This window comes from Pristiophorus japonicus, chromosome 7 (genome assembly GCF_044704955.1).
Source record: "Pristiophorus japonicus isolate sPriJap1 chromosome 7, sPriJap1.hap1, whole genome shotgun sequence".
In the NCBI taxonomy this organism is placed as follows: domain Eukaryota; kingdom Metazoa; phylum Chordata; class Chondrichthyes; family Pristiophoridae; genus Pristiophorus; species Pristiophorus japonicus.
The window spans coordinates 193416331-193442363 of record NC_091983.1 but is presented as its reverse complement, the minus strand read 5'-3'; the positions used below and the strand labels follow the sequence as shown (position 1 = coordinate 193442363).

The 26033-nt window shown below is 42.2% G+C and overlaps 1 protein-coding gene across 1 annotated transcript in view; it reads right to left on the bottom strand.

Moving 5' to 3' along the window:
- Positions 1-762: 762 nt before the first annotated feature.
- Positions 763-26033, bottom strand: part of foxo3b (forkhead box O3b) — a 95548-nt gene continuing 70277 nt past the window's right edge. The window contains exon 3 of the mRNA XM_070885649.1: positions 763-3445. The gene's annotated coding sequence lies outside the window, so the exon portion shown is untranslated. The remainder of the gene's footprint in view (positions 3446-26033) is intronic.

Below are 26033 nucleotides of genomic sequence, written 5' to 3'. Positions count from 1 at the left end.
CCTGGAAGAGTGGTGGATGCAGAAACCCTCACCACTTTTAAGAGGTGGTTGGATGGGCACAAAGTGCAGTAACCTGCAGGGTTACAGACCTAGAGCTGGTAATTGGGATTAGAGTGGATGACCTTTTGTTGGACGGAGCAGATATAATGGTATATACTGCAAGGAATAGAATAGGGCCAGGGTGATCTTATGGACTAGTTTCGATCGCTTGGATGGGTTGGCGACAAATTTCCCAGATTTTTTCTCCCTAAATTGGCTTGGGTTTTTAAAATCTGGTTTTTGCCTCTCCCAGGAGATCACATTGCTCCGGTTGAGGTGGAGTGTAGAATGTTTTAATTTAAGGGATGTCACAGTTGTGGTGAGGCGGATTGGTTGGGCTGGGTGCTCTTTGCCTTTCCGTCATTGTTCATAGGTTTATATGTAACCTTTAGGGCTGCTGATCAAGGGCAGTGCAGCTCTTTGACAGCTGGCACGGACACGATGGGCCGGAATGGCTTCCTTCTGCGCTGTAAATTTCTAAGTTTCTATAATTATTGGAAAAATGAAGGGGGAAATGTTATTAGAATATGGACTGTTTTACCACAAGTGAATATTGAAGGTAAATAGCTCCAGTTGAACAATTAGTACCAGGACAGGGCAATGTCAAAACAGTAACCTGCTGTGGCATAATACTAATGATGTACCATTTAGAATAACCTATGAACAGAATTTACACATGAAAATGAGTGCTATCGGGGACTAAATTCATTTCAATAGTGTTATCAAGCTTTATTTTACATGCGCACTCTTCTTCTAGAGCACAGATTAATAAAATACACAGGGCAATACATACCAATAATTTATGCAATTAAAAAAACCTGCAGTTCAAGAGAACCTTCCTTTTCTGGTCAAAACTAATCAAAAACAGTTTTTGGGGGGGGGGGGGGGGGGAAGAAAAGAGAAGGTAGCATATTCATATGTCTCGTCATTATACAATATACCTTTTCTCAATATAAAATGATTTCATGTACTTCATGCATCGCACAGTATGCACTTCAAAAACAAAATGTAGGATATTCACAGCTCTGTGTTAACCAGTGCTAGAGACCACAAATTCTGAATGATGGGTGCAAGCGGAATTGACCTATGAACAGATGTAACTATAACATTTTGCATGGACTGTTTCAGAAACTTGAACTGTGGCAGTTTCCTAGGAGATACATCAAACCAAATACATTTAACTGACAGGCAGGTGATGTTAGCTATGTTACGGTGAGGTATAACAGCAATTTGGCCACAAAATCTAATCTTATGCACAATACACAACAGCAAAGTTTAGTAAATAGGGTATATACAAATCAGGAGTTTTAAAAGTTCACCAGATGTTACAGTTAAGTAAGTTTAAAAATCAAGCTAATTTTAAAAGAGCTTTAAAAAAGTGCATGTATTTTTCATTTCCATCACCTCCATATTTATACTTAAACCACAAAGGGGCTGGGTGAATTGCATTTACTGCAGATCCCTGCAATTTCCTCTCTCCACATCCTGAGATGCAAACCTGCGACTTGCCAAACACTCTGGTCTGGATGAGAACACTGGGTGATACTACAACTGAATCTAAGATTCCAAATAGACCATAGCAGTGACATGAGCATTTTAATTGCTATTCTACCATGCAGCTTTAAGAAAACTGACATGTGCAGAACTGTCTCACAGAATACTTGGTATAGAAGTCATTTAGATACTACAACTTATATGAAAGTTAAACAAAAACATTAGTAAATGGCAGGAATGAATATACTACTTTAAACTTCATTTACATTTGATGAAAACAATTCAATTGTCATAATTGATATGCTATCGTTCCACAAATACAATAGCACATATTTCACACTCTTGATGAATTGCATGATGAAAAGACAAGAATCCATTTATATGAGACAGCTGTAAGTTATACAACAATATTCCATCACATTTTGTTTCACTGCTAGCTCCCCAGGGGCACAGACGTCAATGAGCACGGCTGCCTGGAATTTCATGCAATGAACTTGGAGACAAACTGCTAATTTACTTACTAAACGGTCATGCATAATGATGTGTCTCTGCCCATAATAAAATATAAATGTGCATTACCTTATTGTATAAAGAGGAAATCTTACACATTAGTTTGAAGAAATATGCATAAATTGGTGCAATCTGAGCTGCTCTGTATTTATATAGAAACTCTTCAAAAAGGTGATCAAGGGTACACACAGTACAATAAAACCTTCAATAAATGTACAAATGTCATACAGAAATGCAGTATGCAAAACAATTTACTATACACAAGTATAAATGTACCTACAGAAAATAGACCACATTAAAGCTGACCAATAATGATTCTGTTCAGAAGGGAGGCAGATTGTTACCTGGTGATATGCTCCGTCCTTATTTCAAATCAATTTGTACTCAAAAGAATGGGGAAGAGGAACAAAAAGAAAAGAACTTTAAAAAAAAAGACACACACCCTGAAAAGTTTTCTACAATGATGATGGATGTGTATGTAGGTCATATTCTCCAATCCTGTGAATACATTTAGATCTCAATTCATGCAGTAAAAATCACCTTAAAAAAGAAAATGATTTTGGCCATTTTCTCTAAATGCAATAATCTGTAAACACATGAAAGTCTCTACTCTTTCTTCCCAACCACCTCACTCTCTCAAGATAAAGACTTGTTCACAAGATTGGTCTATAAAGCCAAGCAAAGTTTTACAGGCAATGGTATTCCCAAGCTAGATGCAACGTCAACACACTAATGCCTTTTACTCCCCCACCCCCATCAAATTGGGCACGCTGACACTCTTAAAGACCAAATAAAGTTGGGCCATAAATCAGAAGGGTTCATTCAAACTAGTGCTTCAACTTGTGTGAATAAGCTCATGCAGTTTCAAATTACTTAAAATGCCAGTTAATCAATCGCATATTAGCAGATTTAAAAAGGATAAAAACCTTCATCTGTGTACCAAGTCTTCTGGCATTCTGACAATGCTAATTTGTCTTGCTTCATTCTGTCAGTATACATGTTCATTTCCTCTGTTCTTCAGTCCCATTCCATCAACACTTCAATGATAGCTATACAAATGGAGGCCATGGGCAGATGCTATCAGACATAAAATACTAAAACTTAAAATATGCACCTACCCGTATCAACCAACAATTTATATAGGGCTAAAGATAATGGGATACAGGGGATACTATACAGTTTACACAATGAGATTTCCTTTTTAGACACACTTCAAGATTCATTTTAAATGCAGATTGCATTCTTCTGGTTAACATCTTTCATGTTGGTTGAGATGCAATTCCAAGAACTGTCCTCATTGCAGACGAAACAATGTCAGATTCACAGCTGTCAAACAAACTTATTATACTCCAATTCATGTTATCTTGACAGCAGATTTGGCAAAAGTGTTCAGTTCACTAACCTAGAGAAAAAGGGGGGGGGAAAAAAAAAAGGATTAGAATGACAAAAACTCATCTTAATATCTTCTTTTCTATCAACTTCTCCAGAATTACATTTATACCCACCTTTAGCTAACCTAGAAGGAATTCACTTATCCCAATATGTCAAGTAATTAACTATGGAATGATCGGAGACCTTTCAGATAAGCCACTATAAAAATCTAAAACAGGGTTGGAGGTAATATATTAGCATGGATAGAGTATTCGCTAACTAACAGAAAACAGAGTTGGGGTAAATGGGTCATTTACCGGTTGGCAAACAGTAACTAGTGGGGTGCACAGGGATTGGTGCTGGGGCCTCAACTATTTTCAATATATATTAATGATTTGGATGAAGGGACAGAGTGTAATGTTGCCAAGTTTGCTGCTGATACAAAATTGGGTGGAAAAGCAAGTTGTGAGGAGACAACAAAAAATCTGCAAAGGGATATAGATAGGCTAAGTGAGTGGGCAAAAATTTGGCAGATGGAGTATATGTGGGAACGTGTGGTTATTCATTTTGGCAGAAAAAAATCAAAGAGCAAATTATTTTTTTAAATGGAGAAAAATTACAAAATGCTGCAGTACAGAGGGACCTGGGGGTCCTTGTGCATGAAACACAAAAAGTTAGCATGCAGGTACAGAAGGTAATCAGGAAGGCAAATGGAATGTTGGCCTTTATTGCAAGGGGGATGGAGTATAAAAGCAGAGAAGTCCTGCTACAACTCTACAGGGTATTGGTGAGGCCACATCTGGAGCACTGCATACAATTTTGGTTTCCTTATTTAAAGGAGGGATATACAGGGTACTTGCATTGGAGGCAGTTCAGAGAAAGTTCACTCAGTTGATTCCAGAGATGAAGGGGTTGACTTATGAAAAAAAGTGGAGCAGGTTGGCCCTGTACACACGAGTTCAGAAGAATGAGAGGTGATCTTATTGAGACATACAAGATAATGAGGGGGCTCAACAAGGTGGATGCAGAGGGGATGTTTTCACTCATGGGGGGAAATCTAGAACTCGGGGACATGGTTTTAAATGGGCAACCCCTTATTCTAAAACTGAGATGAGGAGGCATTTCTTCTGAGTGTTGTAAATCTGTGGAATTCTCTGTCCCAGAGAGCTGTGTAGGTTGGGTCATTGAATATATTTAAGGTGGAGATAGACAGATTTTTTGAGTGATAAGGGAGTAAAGGTTATGGGTTGTGGGCAGGGAAGTGGAGCTGAGCCCACGATCAGATCAGCCATGATCTTATTGAATGGCAGAGCAGGCTCGAGGGGCCACATAGCCTAATCCTGCTCCTATTTGTTATGACTGCTGTAAGGGAAGCTTTGATGAACCAGTGTTTTCCATTTTGATGAGTTAATTTAGATTTTTCTACTAAAATGAATAAATACTATATAAGCTCAATCACAAAACTAATCTATGGCTTCATTTACAGACAACACTTTGATCTGCAAGGAGTCAATCTTGGTTCAGTGATAGCATCCTCAGCTGAGTCAGAAGATTGTGGGTTCAAGACACACTCCAGAGACTTGATCACATAAATCTAGACTGACACTTCAGTGCAGTACTTGGGGAATTCTGAGGGAGTTGCCAACTTTTGGGCAATATTTTAAACCGAGGCCCCATCTACCTTAGGTGGTGCTGGAAGATTCCATGGCACTATTTAAAGAAGAGTTCTCACTGGTCCCCTGCCTAATGTTCATCACTAAACCAACATTACTAAAACAGATTATGTAATCATTATCTCATTACTGTTTATGGAACCTTGCCGTGTTCAAATTGGCTGCAATGTTTCCTATATTACACCAGTGACTATACTTCAACAGGATGATGTGTAATGAGAAAGGACTAATTAGCAATCTTGTTGTGCGAGGCCCCTTAGGAAAGAGTGACCATAATATGGTAGAATTCTTTAAGATGGAGAGTGACACAGCTAATTCAGAGACTAGGTTCCTAAACTTAAGGAAAGGTTATTTCAATGGTATGAAACATGAATTGGCTAGAATAGACTAGCGAGTGATACTTAAAGGGTTGACGGTGGATAGGCAATGGCAAACATTTAAAGATCACATGGATGAACTTCAACAATTGTACATCCCTGTCTGGAGTAAAAATAAAACTGGGAAGGTGGCTCAACCGTGAGTAACAAGGGAAATTAAGGATAGTGTTAAATCCAAGGAAGAGGCATATAAATTGGCCAGAAAAAGTAGCAAACTTGAGGACTGGGAGAAATTTAGAATTCAGCAGAGGAGGACAAAGGGTTTAATTAGGAGGGAGAAAATAGAGTATGAGAGGAGGCTTGTCAGGAACATAAAAACTGACTGCAAAAGCTTCTATAGATATGTGAAGAGAAAAAGATTAGTGAAGACAAACATAGGTCCCTTGCAGTCAGATTCAGGTGAACAAAGAAATGGCAGACCAGTTGAACAAATACTTTGGTTCTGTCTTCACGAAGGAAGACACAAATAACCTTACGGAAATACTAGGGGACTAAGGGTCTAGTGAGAAGGAGGAACTGAAGGAAATCCCTATTGGGTGGGAAATTGTGTTAGGAAAATTGATGGGATTGAAGGCCGATAAATCCCTGGGGCCTGATAGTCTGCATCCCAGAGTACTTAAGGAAGTGGCCCTACAAATAGAGGATGCATTGGTGATCATTTTCCAATAGTCTATCGACTCTGGATTAGTTCCCATGGACTGGAAGGTAGCTAATGTAACACCACTTTAACAAAAAAGGGGGGGGGGGGGGGGGGAAGAGAAAGAGAGAAAACAGGTAATTGTAGACCGGTTAACCTGACATCAGTAGTGGGGAAAATGTTGGAATCAATTATTAAAGATGAAATAGCAGCACATTTGGACAGCAGTGACAGGACTGGTCCAAGTCAGCATGGATTTATGAAAGGGAAATTATGCTCAACAAATCTTCTGGAATTTTTTTTGAGGATGTAACTAGTAGAGTGGACAGGGGAGAACCAGTGGATGTGGTGTATTTGGACTTTCAAAAGGCTTTTGACAAGGTCCCACACAATAGATTGGTGTGCAAAATTAAAGCACAGGGTATTGGGACGCTAAGAGGCTGCAGGGTGACTTGGACAGGTTAGGTGAGTGGGCAAATGCATGGCAGATGCAGTATAATGTGGATAAATGTGAGGTTATCCACTTTGGGGGCAAAAACACGAAGGCAGAATATTCATGAATGGCAGCAGATTAGGAAAAGGGGAGGTGCAACGAGACCTGGGTCATGGTACATCAGTCATTGAAAGTTGGCATGCAGGTACAGCAGGCGGTGAAGGCGGCACCCTGCAGCCTTTTAGCATCGTCCTCACAGCTCACACCGCCACCCAGTTTAGTGTCATCTGCAAACTTGGAGATATTACACTCAATTCCTTCATCTAAATCATTAATGTATATTGTAAAGAGCTGGGGTCCCAGCACTGAGCCCTGCGGCACTCCACTTGTCACTGACAATAGCTATATTGACAAATAACTTGAGACCAAGTTCTGTGGATTGATCAGCATGGGGTCCGATTACTGGAGGACCTTGAAGGGCCTAAATGTTTAGAAACGTTAATTGTACTATCTTATTTAATCTGTGGCCAAATGGATTCTGACAGAGCCCAGGGGCCTTGGACCCAAAAGTCAGCATTGTTGTGATTTGTATTTCAAGTACAACTGAATATTCTGGAGCCATTATACATAGGCCAGAGCAAAGGTGTAACAAGGCTTCCAATACTGTAAACAATTAGAGGTTTATGCAAAAAGACAGGAATGGTTCAGTATTGTAGCTCCATTTTTTGTGAAATAAAGGATTTCTTGTGTTGAGAACCAAGATTTGTTAACATTGGATATTTTAAGCACCAGCAGGAACTGCTACAATTCTTCTTGTTTAAAGTGCACCAAAATCCCAACGTGCAGAACAGCATCTAATTAACAGGTTAGAAGATGTCCCAGCGGTGATCGCCACAGGTAATCTGAACAAACAATTCCCCTGAAGTGACAAGTCAGACTTGAAATGTAAAGGGAAGTCATCCATTTGAAGTACATTAGTCTCTATGGTACAGTCTCTCAATTGGGACACAAGCCTCTTTCAAATGCAAGAGATTTTGTGAATCTTAGACAGAGGTTATCTTTAGGAGTCACTGGCTGAAAGTGTTTCTTCTTTTATCCAGTACTGGCTTCCCTAGCATGATAAGGTGGTGTCAGTTTCCCATTTCTGATACTTTGTATGAAATTAACAGCACCGAGGCATCTGAAAGAGTGCGAGCAAGCACACACAAGGGCTCCAGTATGAAGATGATCAGCTTGAAAAATGAGAGATTTATTTATTTTCACTGACGAGGGCTAGGGACAGGAGGATGGGGGAATGCAGAGTCGTTCAGCAGGAGAGGACTTCAATTTAGAAATTGTTGATAGCTTGGAACTGCCATTAAAATCTGGAAGTAGGGACATCACTGGAGAATTCTGAGTGGAATAAACAGAACTTTTGAAATAATTAAATGATGCAGAGCCAAAAGCAGTTTAGCTCTTAATTTGTATATTGGAAAAGCAGATACTGAATCATCCATTGCACGTTACCTCTCAAAACTTTAGCACAAGCTTGAGTTTTGTTATTTTATAGTTAATCCTTTCACTAATAGTTTTAAAATGTTTGGCTGTAAAAACATACACTGTCAACCCCCCAGAAAATATTACATACACGCTGCTCAAACGTAAGTATCAAATCTTGTTTACACTGCTCTTGAAACATGGATAGTCATTGGAGTCTCCAATGACACACATCATCCAAAATAAAAGATGTCATGAGCCATTTATAGGAAGAAATAGTTCTCCAGATTTCTGTTCTCTGGAGACTGAAAACAGAAATTCCACGTCTTATTTTGAGGACAGGTTAGTTTTGTAAATAAATCATTTAAATTATTTAGAACATTTAAAAAACTTTAAAAAGGTGTATACTCTCAAAAATTAAATTTAACTCCTTACTAGTGACAAATAGAAACATAGAAAATAGGTGCAGGAGTAGGCCATTTGGCCCTTCAAGCCTGCACCACCATTCAATAAGATCATGGCTGATCATTCACCTCAGTACCCCTTTTCTGCTTTCTTTCCATACCCCTTGATCCCTTTAGCCGCAAGGGCCATATCTAACTCCCTCTTGAATAGATCAAATGAACTGGCATCAACAACTCTCTGCAGTTGGGAATGCCACAGGTTAACAACTTGCTGAGTGAAGAAGTTTCTTCTCATCTCAGTCCTAAATAGCTTACCCCTTATCCTTAGACTATCTCCTCTGGTTCTGGACTTCTCCAACATTGGGAACATTCTTCCTGCATCTAACCTGTCCAGTCTCGTCAGAATTTTGTGTGTTTCTCATCCTTCTAAACTCCAGTGAATACAGGCCCAGTCGATCCAGTCTCTCCTCATATGTCAGTCCTGCCATCTGGGAATCAGTCTGGTGAACCTTCCCTGCACTCCCTCAATAGCAAGAACATACTTCCTCAGATTAGGACACCAAAACTGAACACAATATTCCAGGTGAGGCCTCACTAAGGCCCTGTATAACTGCAGTAAGACCTCCCTGCTCCTATACACAAATCCCCTAGCTATGAAGGCCAACATAGTATTTGACTTCTTCACTGCCTGCTGTACCTGCATGCCAAATTTCAATGACTGATGTACCATGACACCCAGGTCTCGTTGCAAATCCCCTTTTCCTAATCTGCCGCCATTCAGATAATATTCTGCCTTCGTGTTTTTGCCACCAGAGTGGATAACCTCACATTTATCCACATTATACTGCATCTGCCATGCGTTGGCCCACTCACCAAACCTGTCCAAGTTACCCTGTAGCCTCTTAGCATCCACCTCACACCACCACGCAGCATAGTGTCATCTGCAAACTTGGAGATATTGCACTCAATTCCTTCATCTAAATCATTAATGTACATTGTAAATAGCTGGGATCCCAGCACTGAGCCCTGCGAGACACTGCCTGCCATTCTGAAAAGGACCCGTTTATTCCGACACACTGCTTCCTGTCTGCCAACCAGTTCTCTCTCCACGTCAGTACATTACCCCCAATACCATGCGCTTTAATTTAGCACACCAATCTCTTGTGTGGGACCTTGTCAAAAGCCTTTTGAAAGACCAAATACACCACACATTCACTGGTTCTCCCTTGTCCACTCTACCAGTGACATCCTCAAAAAATTCCAGAAGATTTGTCAAGCATGATTTCCCTTTCATAAATCCATGTTGACTTGGACCGATCCTGTCACTGCTTTCCAAATGCGCTGCTATTTCATCTTTAATAATTGATTCCAACATTTTCCCCACTACTGATGTCAGTCTAATTATTATTTATAATTACCAGTTTTTTCTCTCCCTCCTTTCTTTAAAAGTGGTGTTACATTAGCTACCCTCCAGTCCATAGGAACTGATCGAGAGTCGATAGACTGTTAAAAAATGATCAGCAATGCAGCCACTATTTCTAGGGCCACTTACTTAAGTACTCTGGGATGCAGACTATCAGGCCCCGGGGATTTATCGGCCTTCAATCCCATCAATTTCTCGCCTAAAGGATTTCCTTCAGTTCCTCCTTCTCACTAGACCCTTGGTCCCCTAGTATTTCCAGAAGGTTATTTGTGTCTTCCTTCGTGAAGACCAAAGTATGTGTTTAACTGGTCCGCCATTTTTATTCGCTATTATAAAATTCACCTGAATCTGACTGCAAGGGATCTACATTTTTGTCTTCACTAATCTTTTTCTCTTCACATATCTATAGAAACTTTTGCAGTCAGTTTTTATGCTCCCAGCAAGCTTCCTCTCATACTCTATTTTCCCCTCCTAATTAAACCCTTTGTCCTCCTCTGCTGAATTCTAAAATTTTCCCAGTCCTCAGGTTTGCTGTTTTTTGTAGCCAATTTATAAGCCTCTTCCTTGGATATAACACTATCCTTAATTTCCCTTGTTAGCCACGGTTGAGCCACCTTCCTCATATTTTTATTCCAGACAGGGATGCACAATGGTTGAAGTTCATCCATGTGATCTTTAAATGTTTGCCCTTGCCTATCCACCATCAGCCCTTTAAGTATCACTCGCCAGTCTATTCTAGCCAATTCACATCTCATACCATCAAAGTTACCTTTCCTCAAGTTCAGGACACTCGTCTCTGAATTAACTGTGTCACTCTCCACCTTAATAAAGAATTCTACCATATTATGGTCACTCTTCCCCAAGGGGCCTCGCACAACAAGATTGCTAATTATTCGTCTCTCATTACACATCACCCAGTCTAGGATGACCAGCCCTCTAGTTGGTTCCTCGACATATTGGTCTAGAAAACCATCCCTAATACGCTCCATGGAATCCTCCTCCACCGCATTGCTACCAGTTTGGTTAGCCCAATCAATATGTAGATTAAAGGCATCCATGATAACTGCTGTACCTTTATTGCATGCACCCCTAATTTCTTGTTTGATGCTGTCCCCAACTTTTCACTTGTACTGTTTGGTGGTCTGTACACAACTCCCACTAGCGTTTTCTGCCCTTTGGTATTCCGTAGTTCCACCCATACCAATTCCACATCATCCAAGCTAATGTCCTTCCTTACTATTGCATTGATTTCCTCTTTAACCAGCAACGCCACCCCACCTCCTATTCCTTTGTCTGTCCTTCCTGAATGTTGAATACCCCTGGATGGTGAGTTCCCAGCCTGGAGCCATGTCTCCGTGATGCTAATTACATCATATCCATTAACAGCTATCTGCAGTTAATTCGTCCACCTTATTACAAATACTCCTCGCATTGAGGCACAGAGCCTTCAGGCTTGTCTTTTTCTCACACTTTGCCCCTTTAGAATTTTGCTGTAATGTGGCCCTTTTTGCCTTGGGTTTCTCTGACCTCCACTTTTACTTTTCTTCTTTCTATCTTTAGCTTCTGCCCCCATTCTACTTCCCTCTGTCTCCCTGCATAGGTTCCCATCCCTCTGCCATATTAGTTTAACCCCGCCCCAACAGCACTAGCAAACACTCCCCCTAGGACATTGGTTCCGGTCCTGCCTAGGTGCAGACCGTCCGGTTCGTACTGGTCCTAACTCCCCCAAAACCGGTTCCATTGCCCCAGGAATTTGAATCCCTCCATTCTGCACCACTCCTCAAGCCATGTATTCATCTGAGCTATCCTGAGATTCCTACTCTGATGAGCACGTGGCACTGGTAGCAATCCTGAGATTACTACTTTTGGAGGTCCTACTTTTTAAATTTAGCTCCTAGCTCCCTAAATTTGACTTGTAGAGCCTCATTCTGTTTTTTACCTATATCGTTAGTACCTATATGCACCACGACAGCTGGCTGTTCACCCTCCCCCTTCAAAATGTCCCTCAGCCGCTCAGACATCCTTGACCTTTGCACCAGAGAGGCAATATACCATCCTGGAGTCTTGATTGCGGCCGCAGAAACGTCTATCTATTCCCCTTACAATAGGGTCCCCTATCACTATAGCTCTCCCACTCTTTTTCCTGCCCTCCTGTTCAACAGAGCCACCCATGGTGCCATGAACTTGGCTGCTGCTGCTCTCCCCTGATGAGTCATCCCCCTCAACAGTACCCAAAGCAGTGTATCTGATTTGCAGGGGGATGACCACAGGGTCCCCTGCACTACCTTCCTTCCACTGCTCTTCCTGTTGGTCACCCATCCCCTATCTGGCTGTGTACCCTTTACCTGCGGTGTGGCCAACTCACTAAAATGTGCTATTCACGACATCCTCAGCATCGCGAATGCTCCAGAGTAAATCCACCCGCAGCTCCAGTGCTGCAATGGTCGAGGATTGGTCACCATTTTCCATATTTTCTCATGTCTTCTCTGCTACATGGCATTTGACTGCTAAAATCAGTTGAACCATTTCATCCAAGACCACAGGTGGTCAATAGAAGATCCATAAATCTATTGGATCCACACAATTTTTATTGCTACTCTGAACACAGCAAGTCTTCATTCAGCACCACTTGAGAATACTGCTTGGACTGAAGAAAAACTTTTAAAGCTTGAACACAAACCTAAGATAGTGCTGCATTTCTCATTAAAAAAAAATGACGACAAAACAGACAGGTAATTACAGACCCATTAGTTTCATTTCCATTCTGTGTAAAATACTGAAACTAATAAATCAGGAATAAATAAGGATTATCTACATAAAAATAACCTAACAGCACTGAACAAATTCAGAAGGTAAAAATTCTGTCTGACCAACCTCAAATTTATTTTTGTTAAGGAAATGACATATCAGGTAATTTCTGGAAAGTGTGGTGTACCTGGATTTCCAAAAGGCATTTGACACACAGTTCCACATGAAAGGCTGTTAAACTGAAGAAACCATACAAATGGCCAAGAAACTGACTGAAAAGGTAGGAAACGAATACTTGGGGCTCAATTTTCCCCAAAGCATTTTTTTGGCATACTTGAAGAGTTACGCCCGATTTTTTGGAACCCCAAGTACGCCAAAAAAAAATTCTAAATTTTCCTGTTGAATTTCTTCATTTTGGCATGGCTTAACCCAACCTTTAGTGCCTTGATCTGCACCAAAAAGATCAGGCTGCTATGGTAACCAGGGACACAATGCGAGCTGAAGCATGCAGCCAGCTCCCAACACATTAAAAGAATTGAAAAAGACATAGCACGAGTCCCCATTCTCCCAGTTCGGTCCCTGGATTGTGTTTCGCTCTCACTCTCTGTGAACCAGGGACAGAGAATGGGACCGGGCAGCCTTCGGACTGGGTTGGAGGTAAGTTGCTGCTATGTGTTTTTCAATTCTTTTAATGTGTCCGGGCAGCTGCTGCGCCGATTTCCTTACTTGCACCAATTTCCTTCACTCTAGGGAAGATTTTTCAGCAGAGGCCACATACGCTGGCCTAAGCAGAACTGGAGTAACTCTCAGCTGGCCAAACTTCCCCAATTGGCATAGGTGGCTGGTTACACCCACTTTGGCTGAAAAAAAAAACAGACCTAAAAAATTGTAACTAACTGACTTACACTGGTGCAAATTGTTTGGGGAAACTGTTTCTTCAACTTGGGCCAAAAAGAGCAGCCTGCTCCAAAAAAACTGTGCAAATCATTGGGGAAAATTGAGCCCCAAGAGAGGAGCCGTCAGGATGGGGGAAGTACTGAGTGGGGAATCCAAGTGCTCAGTGTTAGCACCATTACCATTTCTAATTTAAATACGTGACCTGGATTCAAAAATGAAAGCAAAGTGGTCAAGTTTGCAGCAATAGTGTACCAAAGTAGGAGGGAGCCTGAAATCGTAATAGGCAGCTGAGCAATTACAGAATGAATTACACAAAATATCTTAAGTGGGAGAATAGCAGACAAAAGTTAATGCAGACAAGTGCAACATACTGCACCTAGGAAAAAAATTTAGCTGACAAATATTCCATGAAAAGTGTTGAAATCGCCAAGGATAAAGATGAAAAATCAAGTAGTCTTAATAAACGTTATGCTTGTTGTGTACAACCAATGCAGAAGATCAATCAATAAAGCCAATAGAAAGTTGAACTACCTGGCCAAAAAACAGTAGAAGTCAGAAGTGATCAAACTGTACAGTGCTCTGATCAGATCACAGCTCGAGTACTGCATGCAGTCTGGTTGTGGATACACAAAGGTGACAATGAAATGAAGAGCTATGAAACTGATAACTCATTCTAAGGTCTGAGGAAAGGTTGAGACTTGGCATTTCAGCCAAGAACAGAGACATTTGACAGCTAATCTTAGAGGTATACAAGATAATTACAAAAATGTAAAGTAGGACAAGGGCACACAGGTTCAAATTAATAATTCAAATTTAGGACTGATGCCAAGAGATTATTTATACAAAATATGATTAGCATAAAACAGATTGCCAAAGAGAGTAGAAGTGAAAACTCGTAATTATTTAACAATTCAATGCCACAGTGGGAAAACTTAAGGAACTTTCTGGATGGACAGATTTAAATGGCCCAAATGCCCTCCCTCATCTATAACCATCTTGTGATAGTAGTTTAATCTGCCTATAGTCACAGGCCAAGACAGTATTATTTTATAGAAGAACAGTAAAATCATAAAACAGCCACTAAAATTTAATATCTGAACTGCCGAGGAGAAAGTGTGACAGTGAGTATCCCAATGTTTCATTCAAAATTGAGCCTGGCCATTACATTATGAAAACTGCAAAATAGTTGAAAAGGTGGTGAACAAGTGAAACAGGGAATCTTTCCAATTTGAGGGGATGGAAGGAGTTGGTAGGGAGGAAAGAAAGAGATAAATCAAGACAGCGGGAAACACAGCAGGTCCAAGTTTCCCAGAACTATGATCAGCAGAAAGCCATTGAGTCTGCTCTAAGAACACACGGACAGAAGAATTAGAAGCAGGGGTAGGACATATGGTCCCTTGAGCCTGCTCCATCATTCAATATCATGGCTGATCTTCGGCCTCAACATTTTCCCGCCCGATCTCCGTATCCCTTGGTTCCCCTAGAGTCCAAAAATCTATGAGCCTTGAATATACTCAACGACTGAGCATCTACAGTCCTTTGGGGCAGAGAATTCCAAAGATTCACAACCTTCCGTGAAGAAATTCCTCCTCATCTCAGTCTTAAATGGCCAACCCTTTATCCTGTGACTATGCCCCCGAGTTCTAAATTCTCCAGCCAAGGGAAACAACCTCAGCATCTACCCAGTCAATCCCCCTCAGAATCTTATATGTTTCAATGAGATCCCTTCTTTAACTTTTAAACGAGTGTATAGGCCCAATTTACTCATAGGATAACCCACTTATCCCAGAAATCTGCCATTTTCTAAGCTGTGCTCCATCTTAATCCGAATTCCCCAACCTTTCTCCATATCCCTTAATGCCGTAATTTCCTAGTAACCATCTCCCTCTTATTCTAAATCTGTTGCATTCTGAAGAGGTGCATTCCACACACTCTCAATCCAGTGTGAAGGAATGTTTTTGAATTTATGTTTAACTGGCTTCAGTCAAACACGACATCATATTGTCCTCGATTCACCAACTAAAGGGAACACCATCTACTACATAATTTCCCTTAATTATTTTAACCACCTCAGTGAGATCATCCCTTAACCACCTCATCTCCCTGGAAATTATCCCAAGTTTATCCAGTTTCTCATCATAGCATCATTATAATTTTAAACATTTTAGAAATGAAAGTAGGACAGTCTAACTGTGTAATGCTTTGTGTCAAGTGGTAGAATACAGTTTTCAAAATGATTCCCTAAATCTTTCAATTTTAGTTAGGCTGCTGGGGTGAGGCATGCAAACAATATATGGAAGAATATCTCCTAGCACTTGGTTAGACTTACTCACTTGTCCTCAAATCATATATGGAAAATGAGAGAGTGTACATGATGAAAGAAACATCAGCTAAATTTTCATAAATTTTGGTGAATTTTATGTTCAATGTTAATGTAGTGCTAGAGTGTATATTATGATTGCCAATTTCATCACCCAGTTGTCAAGAGTCGAAAATCCAACACAACCAGTTGGAAACCTCCCTTCAATCTGACATCACGTGGCAGGAATCAACCTCAAGAATACAGCCTATTACACGCGTGTGAATTTCTATGCATCATGAATTGTGAGATTACCAATTTGGTGCCATCTGACACCTACATTTGCTGCTGTGGACTCTAGTAGAAACTTGGTTGAGATTGTTGGAAATCATATGACTAGGCCAAATGATAAGACTTTCATCCTGTTTATTCTGGGTTACATTTGAAACCAAGTGTTGGAAGCGAGAAGCCAGTATTTAACCTTGCCACTTTCTTGCTCTTTACCAAATCCTGTGTTTTTGCAACATTGGCATTTACTTTCCTAAACTCCCCCGCGCCCCCCCTAAAAAACAACTGGGATCACTCGAACAATTAAAACAGGTCACTGAAGATGGGAAGGAGTACAGATAGGCAAAAAACAAACATTCAAAAATGTCATACTGTATTTGGCTCGCTCACCTATTCAGCTGTAGGGAATTGAAATGATGAATATTTTGGGTATTTTAATTACTTGCATGCCTGATCGACACAAAGCTGGACAGATTGCCTGCAGAGCTCTAATTGGTATTGTAATGAAGTACCATATGAACAAGCGATAAAAGTATATGTAATCAAAATATAAAATAAAAATTTGGGATCGGTTAATTCATAAGTATATTCTATTGATAATTTGAGCCGCAATTGCATTCGAGTTGCAGCCTTCAACCCAGTTGCATGTAGTGGTGTAATTTCAGGTCAAAAAAAGTGACCCTTTGAGAGAAAGCGCTCATTTTGAAAAAGCAAATGCTTCTTGTTCACTTAAATACTCGGCTCCTTGGAAATTTCCAGTTATACAATTTTGATCTTAAGCGTGAAAAGGCAAAACTTGCTAGCTTCTCTGTCTTTCACAAAAACAGTTCGAGTATCTGCTCGTTGACATTTATTAATACCTCCTTCAAGATGGGCATGGATTTGTTAAGGGAAGGTGGTGTCTAATGATTGAATTTTTCGAAGAGATAACCAGGAGGGTCGATGAGGGCAGTGCGTATGATGTAGTGTATATGAATTTTAGCAAAGCTTTTGATAAGATCCCACATGGCAGACTAGTTACGAAATAGCCCATGGGATCCAGGGCAAAGTGGCAAGTTGGACCCAAAATTGGCTTAGAGGCAGGAAGCAAAGGGTAATGATTGATGGGTGTTTTTGTGACTGGAAGGCTGTATCCAGTAGGGTTCCGCAGGGCTCAGTGCTGGGTCCCTTGCTTTTTGTGGTTATACATTAATGATCTAGATTTGAATATAAGGGGTATGATTAAGAAGTTTCCAGTGGTGTTCCGCAGGGCTCAGTACTGGGTCCCTTTGTTTTTTGTGGTATATATCAATGACTTGGACTTGAATGTTGAGAGTATGATTAAGAAGTTTTCAGATGACACTAAAATAGGCCGTGTGGTTGATAATGAAGAAGAAAGCTGCGGACTGCAGGAAGATATTAATGTACTAGTCAGGTGGGCAGAACAGTGGCAAATGGAATTTAATCTGGATAAGTGCGAGGTAATGTATTTGGGGAGGTCGAACAAGGAAAGGGTATACACATTAAACGGTAGGCCACTTAGAAGTGTAGATGAGCTAGGAAGCAAAGGGTAATGGCTGATGGATGTTTTTGTGACTGGAAGGATGTTTCCAGTGGGGTTCCGCAGGGCTCAGTACTGGGTCCCTTGGTTTTGGTGGTACACATCAATGATCTAGATTTGAATTTAGGGAATATGATTAAGAAGTTTGCAAATGACACTAAAATTGGCTGTGTGGTTAATAATGAAGAGGAAAGTCAGACTGCAGGAGGATATCAATCTACTGGTCAGGTGGGCAGAACAGTGGCAAATGGAACTTAATTCGGAGAAGTATGAGGTAATGCATTTGGAGGGCTAATAAAAGAAAGGGAACACACATTAAATGGTACAACTTTGAAAAGTGCAGAGGAACAAAGTGACCTTGGAATGCAGGTCCACAGATCCCTGAAGGTAGCAGGCCAGGTAGATAAGGTGGTTGAGAAGGCATCTGGAATAATTGCTTTTATTAGTCGAGGCATGGATTACAAGAGCAAGGAGGTTATGCTTGAACTGTATAAAACACTGGTTAGGCTGCAGCTGGAGTACTGTGTGCAGTTATGGCCACCACATTACAGGAAAGATGTGATTGCACTGGAAAGGGTGCAGGGGAGAATTACAAGAATGTTGCCTGGAATGGAGAATTTAGGTAATGGGCCAAAATGGACTCCTTCCGTGCTGAAAATTTCTATGATTCCATGAACAGCACTCAGGATTACATATGATGCAGGTTATGCATGTTGAGAGTTGCATGACTTCCACAGCAAGTTCTTGTGGTGGCAGTGTTGGGTGTAAAGTATAAATCTGAGTTCGACCATATGGTCACATGGAGGCACATGGCAAGGAAATCAGAGAATGACAGGCTGGCCCAAGGTATGTCACCAATACAACCATATATAGCCAGAAAAGGGGCATCAAAAGTCTGCTTCTATAAATATTAAAGAAAATGCGCAAAATTAAGTTTGAGTTCAAAGGGAAAACATCTACCAATGCAACGTAACATGGGGCAATATCAGCAGAGATGTTTGAGAGTATGGTAGCATAGTGGTTATGTTACAAGACTAATATTCCAGAGGCCTGGATTAATGATCTGCAGACAAGAGTTCAAATCCCACCACTGCAGTTGGGGAATATAATTTCAGTTTATTAATAAATCTTGAATTTAAAAAATCATAAAAGGTGACTATCAAACTACCAGATTGTTGTAAAAACCCATCTAGTTCACTGATATACTTCAGGAAAGGAAATCTGCTATCCTTACCTGGTCTCACCTGTGTGACTCCAGACCCACAGCAATATGGTTGACTGCCCTGTGAAATGGCCTAGCAAGACACTTAGCAAACTGCTACAAAGTAGTAGCATCTTCACCCCACAGACTGCAGTTCTGACAAAGGGCCACCAGCCAGCCTGACCTGCTGAGTATTTCCAGCATTTTCTGTTTTTAAATGCATCAATTTATCTCTTTCAATCGCACTCACTACTCCAAGCAGAAACCCTCACCACTTCTAAGAGATGGTTGGATGGGCACTTAAAGTGCCATAACCTGCACGGTTACGGACCTAGAGCTGGTAATTGGGATTAGACTAGATGACCTTTTGTTGGTCAGCGCAGATATAAATGGTAAGTACTGCAGGGAATAGAATACAGCCAGGGAGATCTCCTGGACTAGTTTCGATCGCCTGGATGGGTTGGAGAGGAATTTTCCCAGATTTTTTTTCTCCCTAAATTGGCCTGGGTTTTACCTCTCCTAGGAGATCACATGGCTCCAGTTGGGGTGGAGTGTAGATGTTTTTAGTATAAGGGGTGTTTCAGTGGTGTGGGGTGGACTGGTTGCTCTTTGTCTTTCTGTCATTGTTCATGGGTTTGTATGTAACCTTTAAGGCTGCTGACGAAGGGTTGTGCAGCTCTTCATCAGCTGACGCAGACACAATGGGCTGAAGTGGCCTTCTTCTGCGCTGTAAATTTCTGTGTTTCTATTGAATTTATAGCACCTGGGCTAATGCTCAGAGATATTAATTTTCCTCTCACTATTGCCATTGGAACTGTCCTGGAAGTTACTGGGGATGACATTAAACTTTAGCGAGAGCACAAAATGCACAGTAGTGAATCGGCTGCCGCTTTTACACCCAGGAGTGCCATCAATGCATAGCCAGAAAAGTATGTTTCTTTTTTCCCCTCTTTCCATTGACTTCAATGGAAGTCAATTTGGAGAATGCAGCAGTCTATCATGACAGGAGCACTGCATCATGCAATGCATAATCTATATAGCAAGAGCCTTGCATAAGGCACACACTTCCTGTGTACATAAATGTCACTTCCTGTGTCATACCTTTATAATGGGAAAGCGGAGCATCAATGTCAATGGAAAAAAAAAAGCCATGTGAACCTTTATAATGGAAAAGCCCAGTATAAACATACATACAAAACATGTCAATATTTCACTCACACATTGATGAACCCATCTTTTTGAAAAACTTTGCGGTCTTTTTTCCCCTCCGTGCAATTTCTAATGACCAAAATAAAAGGTGCTAAACAAAATATCAAAAAACTACATATTTCACAACATGATCAAACGACGTGCCTTTTATGTCTTAGTATGTTCATCAACAATTTTATTTGAAGATCTCAACCTCAAAAGCCAGAGCTTGAACTTGATAATTTTAACCTAGAGCAATGAGACAGCTAGTTAAGTATTGATCCTGCATCTGAGAAGGTACACACTTTCCCAGCATCAGTAGCAATTAGCTAGCCAAATGATAGAATACTTTTCTCTGTAATTTGGGGGGAGGCAGGAGGAAAGAGACAAAGAGTGCATCAGCACCTGAAAGTAATCAATTTATTGGTGAAACTAATGATGCAACTAGAAGACCAAATTAGAGAATCTTCACAGCCCAATCATTTGGATAATCTTAGAATAGTGCAGCACAGGAGCAGGCCATTCAGCCCATCAAGTCTGCACTGGCACTTTTGAAGATCAATGCAGTTAGTTCCACTCCCCTGCTCCTCTTTCCCCATATCCCTAAAATTTGTTCTCCTTCAAGTATTTATCCAGTTCCCTTTTGAAAGCTACTACTAATCTGTACCCACCATCCGATCAGGCAGTGCATTCTAAATCCTAACCACTCGTTTTCCTCATGACATATCTCGTTCTTTTGCCAATCACCTTAAAGCAGTGCCCTCTAATTATCGACCCTCAGGTCACTGAAAACAGTTTCTCTATCTAAACGCTTCATGATTTTAAACACCGATTAAATTTCCTTTTAACCTTCATTGCTCTAAGGAGAACAACCACAACTTCTCAAAGTCTATCCACGTAACTGTAATCACTCATCCTTGGAACCAGTCTAGTCAATCTCTGTACCTGCTGTAAAGCCTTCATGCCCTTCTTAAGCCCGTTATGATGATGGCGACAACTCTTCCAGCAAGAGAGGTGGCTTTCCGGCCATAGGACCAGCATTGCAAATCCTACAGCTACAGCTTAATGCTGGGGGGGTCTCAGCAGCAGTGTTTATAGTTAGTGATATTGCTAACAATCTTTAACAAGTGGGAAAGGGAAGGGCAAAACAGAGGGAGATGTCGAGGTCAGTCCAAGTATGAGTCTCAAGCAATAAATGTGATGTTTGCAGAGACCGTAGGAAGTTACAAACTGGCGATGCCAGACCTGGGAGCCCTGCCCCATCCATTGCTGTAACAGGACTATTTTCCTCAAACTCTGTTCCCACTCAATTTTTAATGCCTCCCTCTGGCTGAGATTTAAGCACAGCCTCTGTCCATTTGGGCCCTATCCAGCCCAGCTTGTGCCCCCTGAAAAAAATTCAAAGTTTGGAACTGGTCGACTCTCCCAAAAGATCTGTGGCCAATATTAAAATTAATTTTTATTTAATTTTAAACCTTCAGGCCTCATACAGACTCACTCCACTGCCTGCTCATTCTCCTCTTCCTCACCTCCAGAAAAAAAAAAATAATTTCTGGCCCTGCTGCCAATCTTAATGCTAAACAGTCTCACTCACAAAGACCTCCATGTGACTAACAAAAAACACAACCTTCAAGCTCTACGCTCTTGCTCTTCACCAGATGAACTCCAGCCTGACTTTCTTGTTTGATGCTGGAAGGGTGGCTCCCTGCCGCTAATGCCTGTAATCTACACCGTTTCCAAGCAGCAAACTCAAACAGGCAATTTATGTTAAATGGTTTCCAGCATTATGTTCTATTTATAGCACTGAAAGCTCTAACAAAATGCTGGTTTCCGAGTTCTTTGCTTGGAAGCAACAGTTGGGGCCGGGCCGGGGGGGGGAGGGAAATAGCTGAATATATAGGGCTCAATGTTGGCCAGGAGTTACTCCGTTTTTTTTTCTGGCATTACTTAAAAATCCCCATTTTCCACAATCGATTTACACCAGTGTAAGAGTTAGTTATGATTTTTTAAAGTTTAGTTTGTTTTCTCAAAAGGGGGCGTTACCAGCCACCTACACCAGTTCTGCCCATTTAGGCAACCTTGGCCAGCTAAGTGTTACTCCAAAATCTACTTAGGCCAGCATATGTGGCCACTTCAGAAAACCCTTGGAGAGTTAAAGAAATCAGCTCAGGTAGGTACATCAGAGGCCATTCGGCCTGGGGTAGGGGCGGGAAGCGGAAAGGACCAGCCTGCACCTAAACCACCAAGCCTTACAAACCACCAAACCTTGCAAATAAAAAGTAATAAGAATTCAATAAGAAAAAAAAAATTGAAGTAAGTCCTACCTTCATCTTCAAACTCAGCCAGGGAAGGCGCGGGCCAGCCGGTGCGGGAGACCACTCAGCCAGGGCTAGGGGCGGCTGGGCAGGAGAACTGATAGAGCTCATCAAGAAGGAGCTCTATCAGTTCTCCTGCCCAGCCGCCCCTAGCCCTGGCTGAGTGGCCTCCCGGTGCGATCAATCTCTTCGAAATCACACCGGGAGGCCACTCGACCTGGGCTAGGGGCGGGAGCAATTCAACTGGCCGGCCGGCATTGGGTCCCACAAAGTGGCTGCAAGCACACGGAGAAGCTGGGGGTGAAGAGCTACTGCGCATGCGCGGACACTTCACTGCGCAAGTGCAGACGTCCCGGCAATTTTCAGCGCAGAACAATGGCTCCACCCCTGACTCGATTGGCCACGCTGCACAACTACAAGGAAGAGGCCGGACAGCAGCCAAAGTGGGAAGGAAATTTTTTGCCGCACTTCGGAACGGAGAAAAGCGGCGCAACTCCAGCAAGTGCACCGAAAGATGGGCTGGGCCAAAATTGATGCCATAGTTAGTGCATCGAATAAGAGGGTAGGGATAAAAATAAAGTTTGCTGACATCCTGTGTTGCCACAGAGCAGTCAGCTTGCTGTAGACTCGTTTGACAGAGGGGATATGAGTAGAAGCTATGGGAAAATTAGGCAAACATAGGGGGGAAACTAGCAGGTAACAACCTTAGATGAAAGGGTGGGATTACACAAAAGATGCAATAAAAGGCAGAAAAGGGGTGGTCAACAAGGGTTCAGGCAAAATGAGGATAATAATGGAGAGGGGAAGCACAATGAAATATACGTAGGGGCACAGGCTAGGCATTTAAAAGAGCAGTAAACACTCATGAACATAGATTGAATGGACAGGTAAATGGCAACAGAGGTTGCAATGGAGCAACATGCACAAATGGCACAATGAGTAACAGGAAAGTACAAGAGAGAATATGCAAGCAGACAGAAAATAAATTATTTAAACAGGAATAGCTAGAGAAGGCAAACAGGTAATGAATGCGATCGCAACACAGCAGCAGGTGGCAAGATTAATGTTGTAAGGGGAAGAGGTATAACTGACAGGGCTCCCAAGGTCTCAGTCCATATTTCCCCTGCACCTACAGTAACAAAATATGGCCTGCAACCCACCAACTTAGGAGATAAAAACAACGAAGGGAAGGGAAGGGAAGGGAGGGGAAGGGAAACTACAAGGCAGATAATAAGAAATACTATGAGCAATACCATGAGAGATCCACTTGTGTATTATGATATACTTTTTCTTTTACACTCATTGGGAAGTGCAGCTGTATTTAATCTGGTTGGCTTAACAACGTGCATTTATAAAACACCTCTAAGGTTCCAATGCGCTTCACTGAAATGTAATTTTTAAAAAATGGACTCCGAGTCAAAGAGGAGATCTTAGGGAGTGGTGACCAAAAGCTTGGTCAAAGAGGTGGGTTTTGAGGCGGGTCTGAAAAGAAGAGGATAGGTGAAGAGACAGCGGTTTAAGGAGGTAATTCCAGAGTATGGGCCTAAGTGGCTGAAGGTATGGCCAATGATGCAGCAAAGGAAATAGATGAATGCACAAGGCCAGACGAGGAACAGAGTTAGTAAGTGGGTTGTAGGACCAGAGGAAGTTAGAGGTAGAAAGGGCAAAGCCACGAAGAGATTTAAACACGAGAATAGGAATTGTAGGACTGAGAACCAATGGAAATAATAAAAAGGCAGAAATAGTAAATAATTGGGAATTGGTGCAGGATAGGTTAGAGGCAGCAGAGTTTAGATGAGCTGAAGTTTATGGTGGGGAACAATCAGATTAGTAGAGTCTGGAGGTGACAAAAGTGTTTCAGCAGGAGATGGACTGAGGTGGGTGATGTTATTGGTGGAAGTCATTTATGACCATGTGTTGAGTGTGTGAATATCTAATCAGTGATTCAAATGAAGTTGCAGGAAAGCTGGGCTGCGATTTGGGACACAACGTTCAAGGACCTTGAAGAGGAAAAGGTGATTAGAATTTGCGTGATAGTTTGCAAGAAAACAAGAGTCAAGGGGGGAGTTTTTTTTCAATAAAGAGCAGGGGTGATGACAGCTTTGAAAGGGATAAGGACAGTACCTAATGAGAGGGAGCCATTTACAATGAGGGGATCTCAAACATAAAATTCTGACAGGATTGGACAGGTTAGATGCAGGAAGAATGGTGGTGCAGGCTCAAAGGGCCGAATGGCCTACTCCTGCACCTATTTTCTATGTAGCATGGTGGGCAAGAAAGGAAGTTGGGTGGCCATCAGTTTAGTAAAAATGGGGTCAAGGGAGAAAGAGGTGGGTTTTCTGGATGAACTCAGATGGCATGAGGAGAGACAGCAGAAAAACAAGAAAGGTTCAGATTTAGGGCTAGAGCAGTGGAGAGCCTGGGAGGACAAGGGTGAAGTATAGGGAGGTTGGGAGGGGTGGTGGGTCACCAAGCTTGGTGACCAAAGTCCATGAGCTCCCCACATTGTTGTTGGGGGAGAGGGTGGAATGGGCAAGGGAGTAAGGTTTGAGGAGATGTCTGGTAGTGGAGAAAACAATCCAGGCATTATCTTTGCTCTCGGATGATTTTGAAGTAGTGGCAAATTTTGGCAGAGGGTGAGCAACCCGGCCCCAGATCTCTAACCTCTAGCCCTATAACCCTGCACCCCAAACTCTCCTCAAATTCTAGCCTTTCATGCATACCCCACTCCCTTTGCCGCATTTAGCTATCTAGGTCTTTGCTCTGGAATTCCCTCCATAACGCTGTGTCTCCAACATCTTCTCCTCCTTTAACACGGAGCGGCAGTTGGCGAGAGGTGGGAGCAGCGTCGGGGCAGCCGATAAAGGCCCAGCGGGAGCTCGAGTACCAGCGGCAGTTGGCGAGAGGTGGGAGCAGTGTCGGAGCGGCCTATAAAGCCCCAGCGGGAGCTCGAGAGTCAGCGGCAGTTGGCGAGAGGTGGGAGCAGTGTCGGAGCAGCCTATAAAGGCCCAGCGGGAGCTCGAGAGTCAGCGGCAGTTGGCGAGAGGTGTGAGCAGTGTCGGAACGGCCTATAAAGGCCCAGCGGGAGCTCGAGTACCAGCGGCAGTTGGCGAGAGGTGGGAGCAGCATCGGCGCGGCCTATAAAGGCGTACTTGTGCAGCTACAGCGGGAGAGAAAGCAAAATACAAGTAGAAAGGAATCAAAAGGTGACGTCACAGCCAATGGGGTAAGTGGTAATTGGTGAGTAGCTTTTCTTTTTGTTTTTTATATCAGTAAGTGAACTGTAACATTGTTATTACCAATTTAAGGGTATCTAAGAGTTAAGGCATGGCAGGAGAGATCGGTCACGTGATATGCTCCTCCTGTGCCATGTGGGAACTCAGGGACACTTCCGGTGTCCCCGACGGCTACGTGTGTGGGAAGTGTGTCCGCCTCGAGCTCCTGACGGTCCGCGTTACGGAATTGGAGCTGAGGGTGGATTCACTCTGGAGCATCCACGATGCTGAGAATGACGTGAGTATCACGTGTAGTGAGTTGGTCTTACCGCAGGAGAAGGGTCCACAGCCAGATAGGGAATGGAAGACCAGCAGGAAGTGCAAGGAAGGTAGTGCAGGGGTCCCCTGTGGTCATCCCCCTGCAAAACAGATACACCGTTTTGAGTACTGTTGGGGGGGATGACTCATCGGGGGAGGGCAGCAGCAGACAAGTTCATGGCACCGT